This window comes from Scyliorhinus torazame, chromosome 19 (assembly GCF_047496885.1).
Source record: "Scyliorhinus torazame isolate Kashiwa2021f chromosome 19, sScyTor2.1, whole genome shotgun sequence".
Taxonomy (NCBI): domain Eukaryota; kingdom Metazoa; phylum Chordata; class Chondrichthyes; order Carcharhiniformes; family Scyliorhinidae; genus Scyliorhinus; species Scyliorhinus torazame.
Window position 1 is genome coordinate 20,604,804 of NC_092725.1, and position 12,790 is coordinate 20,617,593.

General features: G+C 46.7%; 1 long non-coding RNA gene across 1 annotated transcript; it reads left to right on the forward strand.

Moving 5' to 3' along the window:
* Positions 1–7,193: 7,193 nt before the first annotated feature.
* LOC140396042 (uncharacterized) lies at positions 7,194–12,421 on the forward strand. Its single transcript, XR_011936433.1, has 2 exons — positions 7,194–12,201; positions 12,282–12,421. It is a non-coding gene; the product is annotated as an uncharacterized lncRNA (long non-coding RNA).
* Positions 12,422–12,790: the final 369 nt, after the last annotated feature.

The window sequence follows — 12,790 nt, forward strand, 5'->3', positions numbered from 1 at the left end:
GAGAGAGAGAGAGAGAGGGTTAGAGAGACCTCCCCAGATACAGGAGTGTGAGAGAGAGAGAGAGAGAGGGTTAGAGGGACCTCCCCAGATACAGGAGTGTGTGTGGGAGAGAGAGAGAGAGGGTTAGAGAGACCTCCCCAGATACAGGAGTGTGTGTGAGAGAGAGAGAGAGAGAGGGTTAGAGAGACCTCCCCAGATACAGGAGTGTGTGTGAGAGAGAGAGAGGGTTAGAGAGACCACCCCAGATACAGGAGTGTGTGTGAGAGAGAGAGAGAGCGTTAGAGAGACCTCCCCACATGCAGGAGTGTGAGAGTCGAGGTTACAGTGACCTACCCAGATACAGGAGTGTGTGTGAGAGAGAGAGAGGGTTAGAGAGACCGCCCCAGATACAGGAGTGTGTGTGAGAGAGAGAGAGGGTTAGAGAGACCGCCCCAGATACAGGAGTGTGTGTGAGAGAGAGAGAGAGGGTTAGAGAGACCTCCCCAGATACAGGAGTGTGTGTGTGAGAGAGAGAGAGAGAGGGTTAGAGAGACCGCCCCAGATACAGGAGTGTGTGTGAGAGAGAGAGAGAGGGTTAGAGAGACCTCCCCAGATACAGGAGTGTGTGAGAGAGAGAGAGAGAGAGAGAGGGTTAGAGAGACCTCCCCAGATACAGGAGTGTGAGAGAGAGTGAGAGAGAGGGTTAGAGAGACCTCCCCAGATACAGGAGTGTGAGAGTCGAGGTTACAGCGACCTCCCCAGATACAGGAGTGTGAGAGAGAGGAGGGTTTACCGAAACGCTCTTGAAGCTGATTGAAGGTCCAATGTCCTTTTGACTGTGGACAGTTTGAGATGGAATTTTGACAAAACAGGAAGTCTCCTTGGCGATCACATCTGGATGGTACCGGACACTCGGAGCCTCTGTTGTGGGCCGATGTGCACTGCTCACGGTCTCACACAGTTTTCAACCCCTTTTCTTTTCTTTTCCCAGGTCTTTCTCGAGACTTACGACTATGAGAAGCGGTGGATTGGGCTGGCTGACCTGGAACAAGCTGGTGACTACCGCTGGGTGAATGGTGATCAATTAGTGACGGGGTGAGTTCCCAATGGCCTGCAGTAAGGGCAGGAAAAACCCAGGCTGCAATCCCGGCCTGTAGTGCTTCGTCAACTGGTGACGAACTAAATTCAGTGGCACCGTGGGTGGAATATTCTGGATTACCTGCCCCCCTGAATGTGCCAAGCCATTCTACGAATCTGCCGGCGGGTTCCAAGATACTGCCCCCCCCCCCCCCACCTCTCCATCATCCCCCCACTCCAACACCATCACCAACATCTCTGGTAGCAAAGGAATGGACAATAAATAGTAACTTTCCTGGGCATAGACACATTGTAAGTATCCACGCCCGAGGTTTAATCACAGAGGATTCTGTGTTCTTTGTTTAAACCATGGGGTTAAAGCCCGTCTTGGCATTGCCTACATTCTGTGAGCTTTTCTTTTCTTTTTTCATGGAAGGTGGGCCTCGCAGATGGGCCCAGCATTTATACCCCATTCCTAAATGCCCCGCCGGTGGGTGTTCCCCGTGCCTCTGCTGCCCCTCGTCCCTCTGGGTGGGAGAGGCGGCGGGTTTGGAAGGTGCTGTCGAAGGAGCCTCGGCGAGCGGCTGCCGTGCATCTTGTAGACGGTACACACGGCTGCCGCGGTGCGTCGGTGGGGGGGGGAGCGGATGTGGAAGGTGGGGGTCAGCGTGCCGATCGAGCGGGAGCTGCTTTGTCCCGGATGGTGTCGAGCTTCTCCAGTGTTGTTGGGAGCCGCACCCATCCAGGCAACTGGAGAGGGTCCCATGACACCCCTGACTTGTATCCTTGTAGATGGTGGACAGGCTTTTGGCAGGGGGGTGGGGGGTAGTCAGAAGGTGTGTTACTCTCCGCACTCTTCCCAGACTCTGACATCGGACCATATTTTGTTCTTTCCTCATCTTATTCCATGCAAGGTGGCACAGTGGTTAGCACTGCTGCCTCACAGCTCCAGGGACCCGGGTTCAATTCCAGCCTCGGGTGACTGGGCGCGCGGAGCCTGCACGACCTCCCCGTGTCTGCGTGGGTTTCCTCCGGGCGCTCCGGTTTCCTCCCACGATCCAAAGGTGTGCAGGTTAGGGTGGATTGGCCAGGCTAAATTGCCCCTTAGTGTCCAGGAATGTACAGGTTACGCTCTCAGGACAGGCTGGGGATTGGGCCTGGGTAGGGTGCTCTCTCAGAGGTGCCGGCTCGATGGGCTGAATGCACTGCAGGAATTCTATATCACAATCTGTTTTTATGACTCTTCATATTTTCCTGTTCTTGGCCTCGAAGCCAGCCCAGCAGCAGTTTGATTGTACGCAGGGCTGTTCACACCGCTTACTCAATCCAGCCATTCTCCTTTCTGAGCAACCTATTGATTGTATAACTGCCCCACACAGACCGAAGCACTAATTCACTTTCTTCATTGGTCACGGTCTCACTGAACGACTGACCTTTAACCTTTCAGTGGATGTGTCTCTTCTGTTTTCAGTCTCTCCCTCTCTCCGGGAAAATCCGCCGGAACGTTCCGAGACCTCGAGGAGCTTTGTTCCCGGTCCCAGTACCCTCGCTCTTGCTCCTCTGCAGCTTCCCCCAGCCACGGCCGGTCCCCGGGGCACGTTCCCCATACTTATGCCCCGGGTGAGGAGAGATGAACTGGCTCCCACTCTTTATTCAACCCCCCCCCCCCCCCCCCCCCCCCCACACTCAGTTGGTGGCAGCAAGATTCATTTTAAAAGGTTCTCTTCCCCATGTGGATCCCTTTCCCCTGATCCTAACATTCGTGTTTTGAAAGGAGCCAATTGAAACAGACTTCCTGAGTTGGAGAAAGAGGGAGTTTATTCACCTGCTGAATGTGGGGAGAATGATAAAGCACACACTTTTTCATTCACACGGATTAGAACTGAGAGTCGAATCTAAAAGGAGAAGGCGATCGAACCTTGTGGCCAGCAACTATTCTACACTTTTTTTTCGTCAGTATTCACTCAGGAAAAAGATAATGTTGTGGAGGAGAATGCTGAGCCCCAGGCTAATAGAATAGATGGCATTGAGGTACGTAGGGAAGAGGTGTTGGCAATTCTGGACAGGCTGAAAATAGATAAGTCCCCGGGACCTGATGGGATTTATCCTAGGATTCTCTGGGAGGCCAGGGAAGAGATTGCTGGACCTTTGGCTTTGATTTTTATGTCATCATTGGCTACAGGAATAGTGCCAGAGGACTGGAGGACAGCAAATGTGGTCCCTTTGTTCAAAAAGGGGAGCAGAGACAACCCCGGCAACTATAGACCGGTGAGCCTCACGTCTGTAGTGGGTAAAGTCTTGGAGGGGATTATAAGAGACAAGATTTATAATCATCTAGATAGGAATAATATGACCAGGGATAGTCAGCATGGCTTTGTGAAGGGTAGGTCATGCCTCACAAACCTTATTGAGTTCTTTGAGAAGGTGACTGAACAGGTAGACGAGGGTAGAGCAGTTGATGTGGTGTATATGGATTTCAGCAAAGCGTTTGATAAGGTTCCCCACGGTAGGCTATTGCAAAAAATACGGAGGCTGGGGATTGAGGGTGATTTAGAGATGTGGATCAGAAATTGGCTAGCTGAAAGAAGACAGAGGGTGGTGGTTGATGGGAAATGTTCAGAATGGAGTTCTGTCACAAGTGGAGTACCACAAGGATCTGTTCTGGGGCCGTTGCTGTTTGTCATTTTTATCAATGACCTAGAGGAAGGCGCAGAAGGGTGGGTGAGTAAATTTGCAGACGATACTAAAGTCGGTGGTGTTGTCGATAGTGTGGAAGGATGTAGCAGGTTACAGAGGGATATAGATAAGCTGCAGAGCTGGGCTGAGAGGTGGCAAATGGAGTTTAATGTAGAGAAGTGTGAGGTGATTCACTTTGGAAGGAATAACAGGAATGCGGAATATTTGGCTAATGGTAAAGTTCTTGAAAATGTGGATGAGCAGAGGGATCTAGGTGTCCATGTACATAGATCCCTGAAAGTTGCCACCCAGGTTGATAGGGTTGTGAAGAAGGCCTATGGAGTGTTGGCCTTTATTGGTAGAGGAATTGAGTTCCGGAGTCGGGAGGTCATGTTGCAGCTGTACAGAACTCTGGTACGGCCGCATTTGGAGTATTGCGTACAGTTCTGGTCACCGCATTATAGGAAGGACGTGGAAGCTTTGGAGCGGGTGCAGAGGAGATTTACCAGGATGTTGCCTGGTATGGATGGAAAATCTTATGAGGAAAGGCTGATGGACTTGAGGTTGTTTTCGTTGGAGAGAAGAAGGTTAAGAGGAGACTTAATAGAGGCATACAAAATGATCAGGGGGTTGGATAGGGTGGACAGTGAGAGCCTTCTCCCGCGGATGGATATGGCTGGCACGAGGGGACATAACTTTAAACTGAGGGGTAATAGATATAGGACAGAGGTCAGAGGTAGGTTCTTTACGCAAAGAGTAGTGAGGTCGTGGAATGCCCTACCTGCTACAGTAGTGAACTCGCCAACATTGAGGGCATTTAAAAGTTTATTGGATAAACATATGGATGATAATGGCATAGTGTAGGTTAGATGGCTTTTGTTTCGGTGCAACATCGTGGGCCGAAGGGCCTGTACTGCGCTGTATTGTTCTATGTTCTATGTTCTACACTGACTTTTCAGCAGACTTTTATCCCAGTCTCTGTATTCCTGGAAGGCGAAAACCCATAATCCCGTCTCTCGCGGGATCATTCCTGCTGAGATGACAATCAGCTCCCATTATCTCCACAGGAGATCGCAATTAGTTTCTGAAACAAGCACAGGGGACGCTGGAAAAACTCAGCAGGTCTGCCAGCGTCTATCAGCAGAGAAACAGAGTTAACGTTTCGAGTCCATACTCTTTGTCAGTAATTAGTTTCTGTGTGGCTTTTGGGCTTTTGATGCATAATTGTCTGGAGACATGGTATGATTCCATTTTCTCTCTCTCTGTCTCTTGGTGTCACCGAACAGCAATTCAACCAGTGACAGACAGAACTTACATCCTCGGCCACCTTTGACATATATGAACATTTTTCAAACTACAAGCCTTATTTAAAGATTCAGCATGTCCTTACGGATATCAGGGTTTCCCTCCAACATCTTGACACTTTGATAAGTCCCTTTTAGGCCTTGCAAAGTGTGCTGGTAAATTTGGTCAGGTTTCTGAATTTTAGGCCAAGTTGACACCATTTTTATATCAAAAATCTTGTATTTTCACATGGTGTGTCAGAAAAAGAAATCCTCAGGGGTAACGGCGTTCCCAGGATTTGGTCTGAAGTGTACCTCTCCAGCACCTGTTACAATCCCGAACCAGATCCTAACAGTTGCTAGGTTACCGGACAACAAAAACAACATTTTATTTAATTGTAAGAGTGTGAGGAAAAACTATTTTGCTCCAGGAGTGATTTCACGCACACTGGGTAGATTAAACCAAATGTTATCACTGATGTTAACCTCATGAAGAAAAATATCTTACAATTACCAAACAATGCTGAACAACACAATGAAAATCCCGAATTGCTATCTTTATCCCCACTCAAACAAAACCCATCTCCGGTCGCAATCCACTTTTAAATGCAGTTGGCAGACTGGGAACTACTTGCTGTAAAGAGATGTGTTGGACACCCCGCTTTCAGGCAGCGATATCCTTCAAGAACCAGCTGCAGATTCTTGCCTGTCTCAAACTACTGTCATGTGAGAGTACCTTTAAGACATGGATGTTTAAGCAATGTACCTTTAAGAAAACAGTGGTGACAGAGAGTGGGTGGAGCTGAGGTCAGGTCAGCCATTTTGCAGTTTAGTTTTGCAGTTTGAAAAGAGCTTGGGAGTGTCTGTGTTTGCAGTGAGCTGGATCTCTGCCATGAAAGACTATCTCTGGATCATTTGGGTGATTTAAACTTATAACAGTGAAGCCTTTAACCTGATCTGATTCTGTTTCAAGATGTTAAGTCTCTTGGAAGTTTGAAGGAACATTTTGAGGAAGTTTTACTGTTGCAATATTTTCTGAGTTATCTTTGAAGTAAGGGGTGATAAGAGACCCAATGTTTATTTAAGATGTTAAGTTGAGTTCATGGAATAAACAGTGTTTTGTGTTTGAAAACCCACGTGTCCATAATTGTAATCCCACGCCTGGGGAACAAGCCGTGTGCTAGGAAAAGCAACAATACACTAAAGGGGGAGGTTGGTTGGACTCCATGATACATTTTGGGGTTCTGAAAATGCCTCACCCATAACACTACTGTCTAGGCTGCCAGTCTGAGCTATTTCTCCTGACCTGTACAGAGGCAAATCTTCAATTCACTGCGTTAAGATCAGCCGGTTCTGACTTGTCCACAGGCACATCTTTAACTGAACTGTTTTGACAGAAACTGTGAGTCTGTCCTGCCCACAAACAGATGGATCTAACCTCACTGTGTGTTGAGAGCAGCTACCTGTCTGTTTACATCTGAATCTAAAACTAAACTTTTCAACTGGAAACTCAACACCTGGCTGCTTTAGCCCCGACTCCTCCCATTTACTACATCACTTTACTAAAACTAAACAGAAAGTCTCTAATTATCAACTCACCAAAGAACACTCTAAATATAAACAAAATTCCAGAAGCCCAACTTCAGCAAACAGTATTCACGGCTGGAGTGAATTATGATCTTACTTTTACGATGCTTTAATTGCAACTCTGTTTCCAAAAATCCCATCTGCCTTTCAAACCAGGATTCTGTAAAACCGTGACTGCAGCGGTCACACACTGACCTTGCTGCACCAAACACATATAGTACAATATGTCTGAAATTCCTACACTCAGCACACACCGAGTGAGACCACCACACTGGCACGACAGAGCAGATTGGGGAGGAGTTGGGAGAGGGTGTGAATCAACCAGCAGGAAAGGATTTCTGCCATTCCCCTGGCAGCGAACCCATTGAGAGTTCCTCATTCGCTGCTCTTTCCCCACAGGTACTGGGCCAGAGGGGAGCCAAACAATATTGGAGTGGAGCGATGCGTCACCAAAGGAGCGCGCTTCGACCCAAAAAAATGGAACAATGATGTCTGTGCCACCGATCACCAGTGGATTTGTCAAATCACCTGCTTTGACTACGTAGCGCGGCGGTTTGGACTGGAAGTAGCGCTTAATCAATAGGCCGGTGGAATTGTAAACAAAAGGCTTGACTTTCTGCACTCATGCTGCCGCCATCACTTCCTGTTTTCACACTCATGCTGCCGCCATCACTTCCTGTTTTCACACTCATGCTGCCGCCAACACTTCCTGTTTTCACACCCATGCTGCCGACATCACTTCCTGTTTTCACACCCATGCTGCCGCCATCACTTCCTGTTTTCACACTCATGCTGCCGCCATCACTTCCTGTTTTCACACCCATGCTGCCGACATCACTTCCTGTTTTCACACCCATGCTGCCGCCATCACTTCCTGTTTTCACACTCATGCTGCCGCCATCACTTCCTGTTTTCACACCCATGCTGCCGACATCACTTCCTGTTTTCACACTCATGCTGCTCCAACAGGCCGATTGGCCCCAAAATGAAACTGCGGAAACTCAGAAAGAACGAGGATAGGTGTTACCTCGCATTTCTGGAATTCGTCTTAGAATCTTTTGCTGCTCATACAATATCTCTATTTCTTTTACAATCGTGGCTAGAACTGTACACAGTGCTCCCAGTGTGGTCTAACCGAGGGATATGGAGACCAGAACTGTGCAGTGCTCCCAGTGTGGTCTAACTGAGGGATATGGAGACCTGGACAGTGCTCCCAGTGTGGTCTAACTGAGGGATATGGAGACCAGAACTGGGCACAGTGCTCCCAGTGTGGTCTAACCGAGGGTTATGGAGACCAGAACTGTGCACAGTGCTCCCAGTGTGGTCTAACTGAGGGACATGGAGACCAGAACTGTGCACAGTGCTCCCAGTGTGGTCTAACCGAGGGACATGGAGACCGGAACTGTGCACAGTGCTCCTAGTGTGGTCTAACTGAGGGATATGGAGACCAGAACTATGCACAGTGCTCCCGGTGTGGTCTAACTGAGGGATATGGAGACCTGAACTGTGCACAGTGCTCCCAGCGTGGTCTAACTGAGGGATATGGAGACCAGAACTGAGTACAGTGCTCCCAGTGTGATCTAACTGGGGTTGTCACAAATTGAACACCATTTATTAATTCCACTTGATGTGCGGACTGTGAATATTGTATTTCTCCAATGTCTTCATATTTCCTGTTCTTTGAATATGTGTGTGCAGGTATATGTGTGTACAGGTATATGTGTGTACAGGTATATGTGAGTACAGTTATATGTGAGTACAGGTATATGTGTGTACAGGTATATGTGTGTACAGGTATATGTGAGTACAGGTATATCATAGATTATCATAGAATTTACAGCGCAGAAGGAGGCCATTCGGCCCATCAAGTCTGCACCGGCTCTTGGAAAGAGCACCCTACCCAAGGTCAACACCTCCACCCTATCCCCATAACCCAGTAACCCCACCCAACACTAAGGTCAATTTTGGACACTAAGGGCAATTTATCATGGCCGATCCACCTAATCTGCACATCTTTGGACTGTGGGAGGAAACCGGAGCACCCGGAGGGATATGGGGACCAGAACTGAGGGATATGGAGACCAGAACTGTGCACAGTGCTCCCAGTGTGGTCTAACTGAGGGATATGGAGACCAGAACTGTGCACAGTGCTCCCAGTGTGGTCTAACTGAGGGATATGGAGACATCAACTGTGCACAGTGCTCCCAGTGTGGTCTAACCGAGGGATATGGATACCAGAACTGTGCAGTGCTCCCAGTGTGGTCTAACTGAGGGATATGGAGACATCAACTGTGCACAGTGCTCCCAGTGTGGTCTAACTGAGGGATATGGAGACCAGAATTGTGCAGTGCTCCCAGTGTGGTCTAACTGAGGGATATGGAGACATCAACTGTGCACAGTGCTCCCAGTGTGGTCTAACTGAGGGATATGGAGACATCAACTGTGCCAGTGCTCCTAGTGTGGTCTAACTGAGGGATATGGAGACCAGAACTATGCACAGTGCTCCCAGTGTGGTCTAACTGAGGGATATGGAGACCTGAACTGTGCACAGTGCTCCCAGCGTGGTCTAACTGAGGGATATGGAGACCAGAACTGAGTACAGTGCTCCCAGTGTGATCTAACTGGGGTTGTCACAAATTGAACACCATTTATTAATTCCATTTGATGTGCGGACTGTGAATATTGTATTTCTCCATTGTCTTCATATTTCCTGTTCTTTGAATATGTGTGTGCAGGTATATGTGTGTACAGGTATATGTGTGTACAGGTATATGTGTGTACAGGTATATGTGTGTACAGGTATATGTGAGTACAGTTATATGTGAGTACAGGTATATGTGAGTGCAGGTATATGTGTGTGCAGGTATATGTGTGTGCAGGTATATGTGAGTACAGGTATATGTGAGTGCAGGTATATGTGTGTGCAGGTATATGTGTGTACAGGTATATGTGTGTACAGTTATATGTGTGTACAGGTATATGTGAGTACAGGTATATGTGTGTACAGGTATATGTGAGTACAGTTATATGTGTGTACAGGTATATGTGAGTACAGGTATATGTGAGTGCAGGTATATGTGAGTACAGGTATATGTGAGTACAGGTATATGTGTGTGCCGGTATATGTGTGTGCAGGTATATGTGTGTACAGGTATATGTGAGTACAGTTATATGTGTGTACAGGTATATGTGAGTACAGGTATATGTGAGTGCAGGTATATGTGAGTACAGGTATATGTGAGTACAGGTATATGTGTGTGCCGGTATATGTGTGTGCCGGTATATGTGTGTGCAGGTATATGTGTGTGCAGGTATATGTGTGTACAGGTATATGTGAGTACAGGTATATGTGAGTACAGTTATATGTGTGTACAGGTATATGTGAGTACAGGTATATGTGAGTGCAGGTATATGTGAGTACAGGTATATGTGAGTGCAGGTATATGTGAGTACAGGTATATGTGAGTACAGGTATATGTGTGTGCCGGTATATGTGTGTTCCGGTATATGTGTGTGCAGGTATATGTGTGTGCAGGTATATGTGAGTACAGGTATATGTGTGTACAGGTATATGTGTGTACAGGTATATGTGTGTACAGGTATATGTGAGTACAGTTATATGTGTGTACAGGTATATGTGTGTACAGGTATATGTGTGTACAGGTATATGTGAGTACAGGTATATGTGTGTACAGGTATATGTGTGTACAGGTATATGTGTGTACAGGTATATGTGAGTACAGTTATATGTGTGTACAGGTATATGTGAGTACAGGTATATCATAGATTATCATAGAATTTACAGTGCAGAAGGAGGCCATTCGGCCCATCAAGTCTGCACCGGTTCTTGGAAAGAGCACCCTACCCAAGGTCAACACCTCCACCCTATCCCCATAACCCAGTAACCCCACCCAACGCTAAGGGCAATTTTGGACACTAAGGGCAATTTATCACGGCCAATCCACCTAACCTGCACATCTTTGGACTGTGGGAGGAAACCGGAGCACCCGGAGGAAACCCACGCACACACAGGGAGGATGTGCAGACTCCGCACAGACAGTGACCCAGCGGGGAATCGAACCTGGGACACTGGAGCTGTGAAGCAATTGTGCTATCCACAATGCTACCGTGTGGCCCCTTTAAATGAAAATCGCTTATTGTCACAAGTAGGCTTCAAATGAAGTTACTGCGAAAAGCCCCTAGTCGCCACATTCCGGCACCTGTTCGGGGAGGCTGTTACAGGAATTGAACCGTGCTGCTGGCATGCCTTGGTCTGCTTTCTAAACCAGCGATTTAGCCCTGTGCTAAACAGCCCCTATGTGTGTACAGGTATATGTGAGTACAGTTATATGTGTGTACAGGTATATGTGTGTACAGGTACATGTGAGTACAGGTACATGTGTGCACAGGTATATGTGATGACAGGTATATGTGTGTACAGTTATATGTGAGTACAGGTATATGTGAGTACAGGTATATGTGTGTGCAGGTATAAGTGTGTACAGGTACATGTGAGTACAGTTATATGTGTGTACAGGTACATGTGAGTACAGGTATATGTGAGTACAGGTACATGTGTGCACAGGTACATGTGTGCACAGGTATATGTGTACAGGTATATGTGTGTCGAGGTATAAGTGTGTACAGGTACATGTGAGTACAGGTATATGTGTGTACAGGTATATGTGAGTACAGGTATATGTGAGTACAGGTATATGTGTGTACAGGTATATGTGAGTACAGGTACATGTGAGTACAGGTATATGTGTGTACAGGTATATGTGTGTACAGGTATATGTGTGTCGAGGTATAAGTGTGTACAGGTACATGTGAGTACAGGTATATGTGTGTACAGGTATATGTGAGTACAGGTATATGTGAGTACAGGTATATGTGTGTACAGGTATATGTGAGTACAGGTACATGTGAGTACAGGTACATGTGAGTACAGGTATATGTGAGTACAGGTATATGAGTGCAGGTACATGTGAGTACAGGTACATGTGTGCACAGGTACATGTGTGTACAGGTACATGTGTGTACAGGTATATGTGTGTAGAGGTATAAGTGTGCACAGGTATATGTGAGTACAGGTATATGTGTGTAGAGGTATAAGTGTGCACAGGTATATGTGAGTACAGGTATATGTGAGTACAGGTATATGTGTGTACAGGTATATGTGTACAGGTGTATGTGTGTAGAGGTATAAGTGTGTACAGGTATATGTGTGTAGAGGTATAAGTGTGTACAGGTATATGTGTGTACAGGTATATGTGGACAGGTATATGTGTGTACAGGTATATGTGTGTACAGGTATATGTGTACAGGTGTATGTGTGTAGAGGTATAAGTGTGTACAGGTATATGTGTGTGGAGGTATATGTGTGTACAGGTATATGTGTGTAGAGGTATATGTGTGTACAGGTATATGTGTGTGGAGGTATAAGTGTGTACAGGTATATGTGTGTAGGGGTATAAGTGTGTACAGGTATATGTGTGTAGAGGTATAAGTGTGTACAGGTATATGTGTGTAGAGGTATAAGTGTGTACAGGTATATGTGTGTGGAGGTATATGTGTGTACAGGTATATGTGTGTAGAGGTATATGTGTGTACAGGTATATGTGTGTGGAGGTATAAGTGTGTACAGGTATATGTGTGTAGGGGTATAAGTGTGTACAGGTATATGTGTGTACAGGTATATGTGTGTAGAGGTATAAGTGTGTACAGGTATATGTGTGCACAGGTCAATTGATCCTTGCGCAACATTCTCCCGAAAATATTCCTCTTTGGGGCTCACAAATAAACACCCTTTTAGGCAACCGCCCCTTACAGATATTTATATATATTTTTTTAATTCCGGTAATTTTACCACACGGGTACCCATGTTGCTGACGGCGAGGGATGTGCAAGGATTTCTCCCGCTTGCACTTTGCTGTGTAAATCCTGGGTTGACTGGAAACCTGCTTCACTTGTGCTTCTTTCTACTCCTCTCTCGAGCACCGAGCACATTGCGGGAGGCCTTGCCTGTCCAAACCCAACACAGCTCCCAAACTCTCTTTAAACATTTTATTCCTCTTTCATCTTTTCCCCTTGTCCTCATCCTACTTTGAAATGTACCTTTCCCAGAATATAAAAACTTTGACCTGTCCTCCTTTCGGACACCATAGATTCATAGAATTTACAGTGCA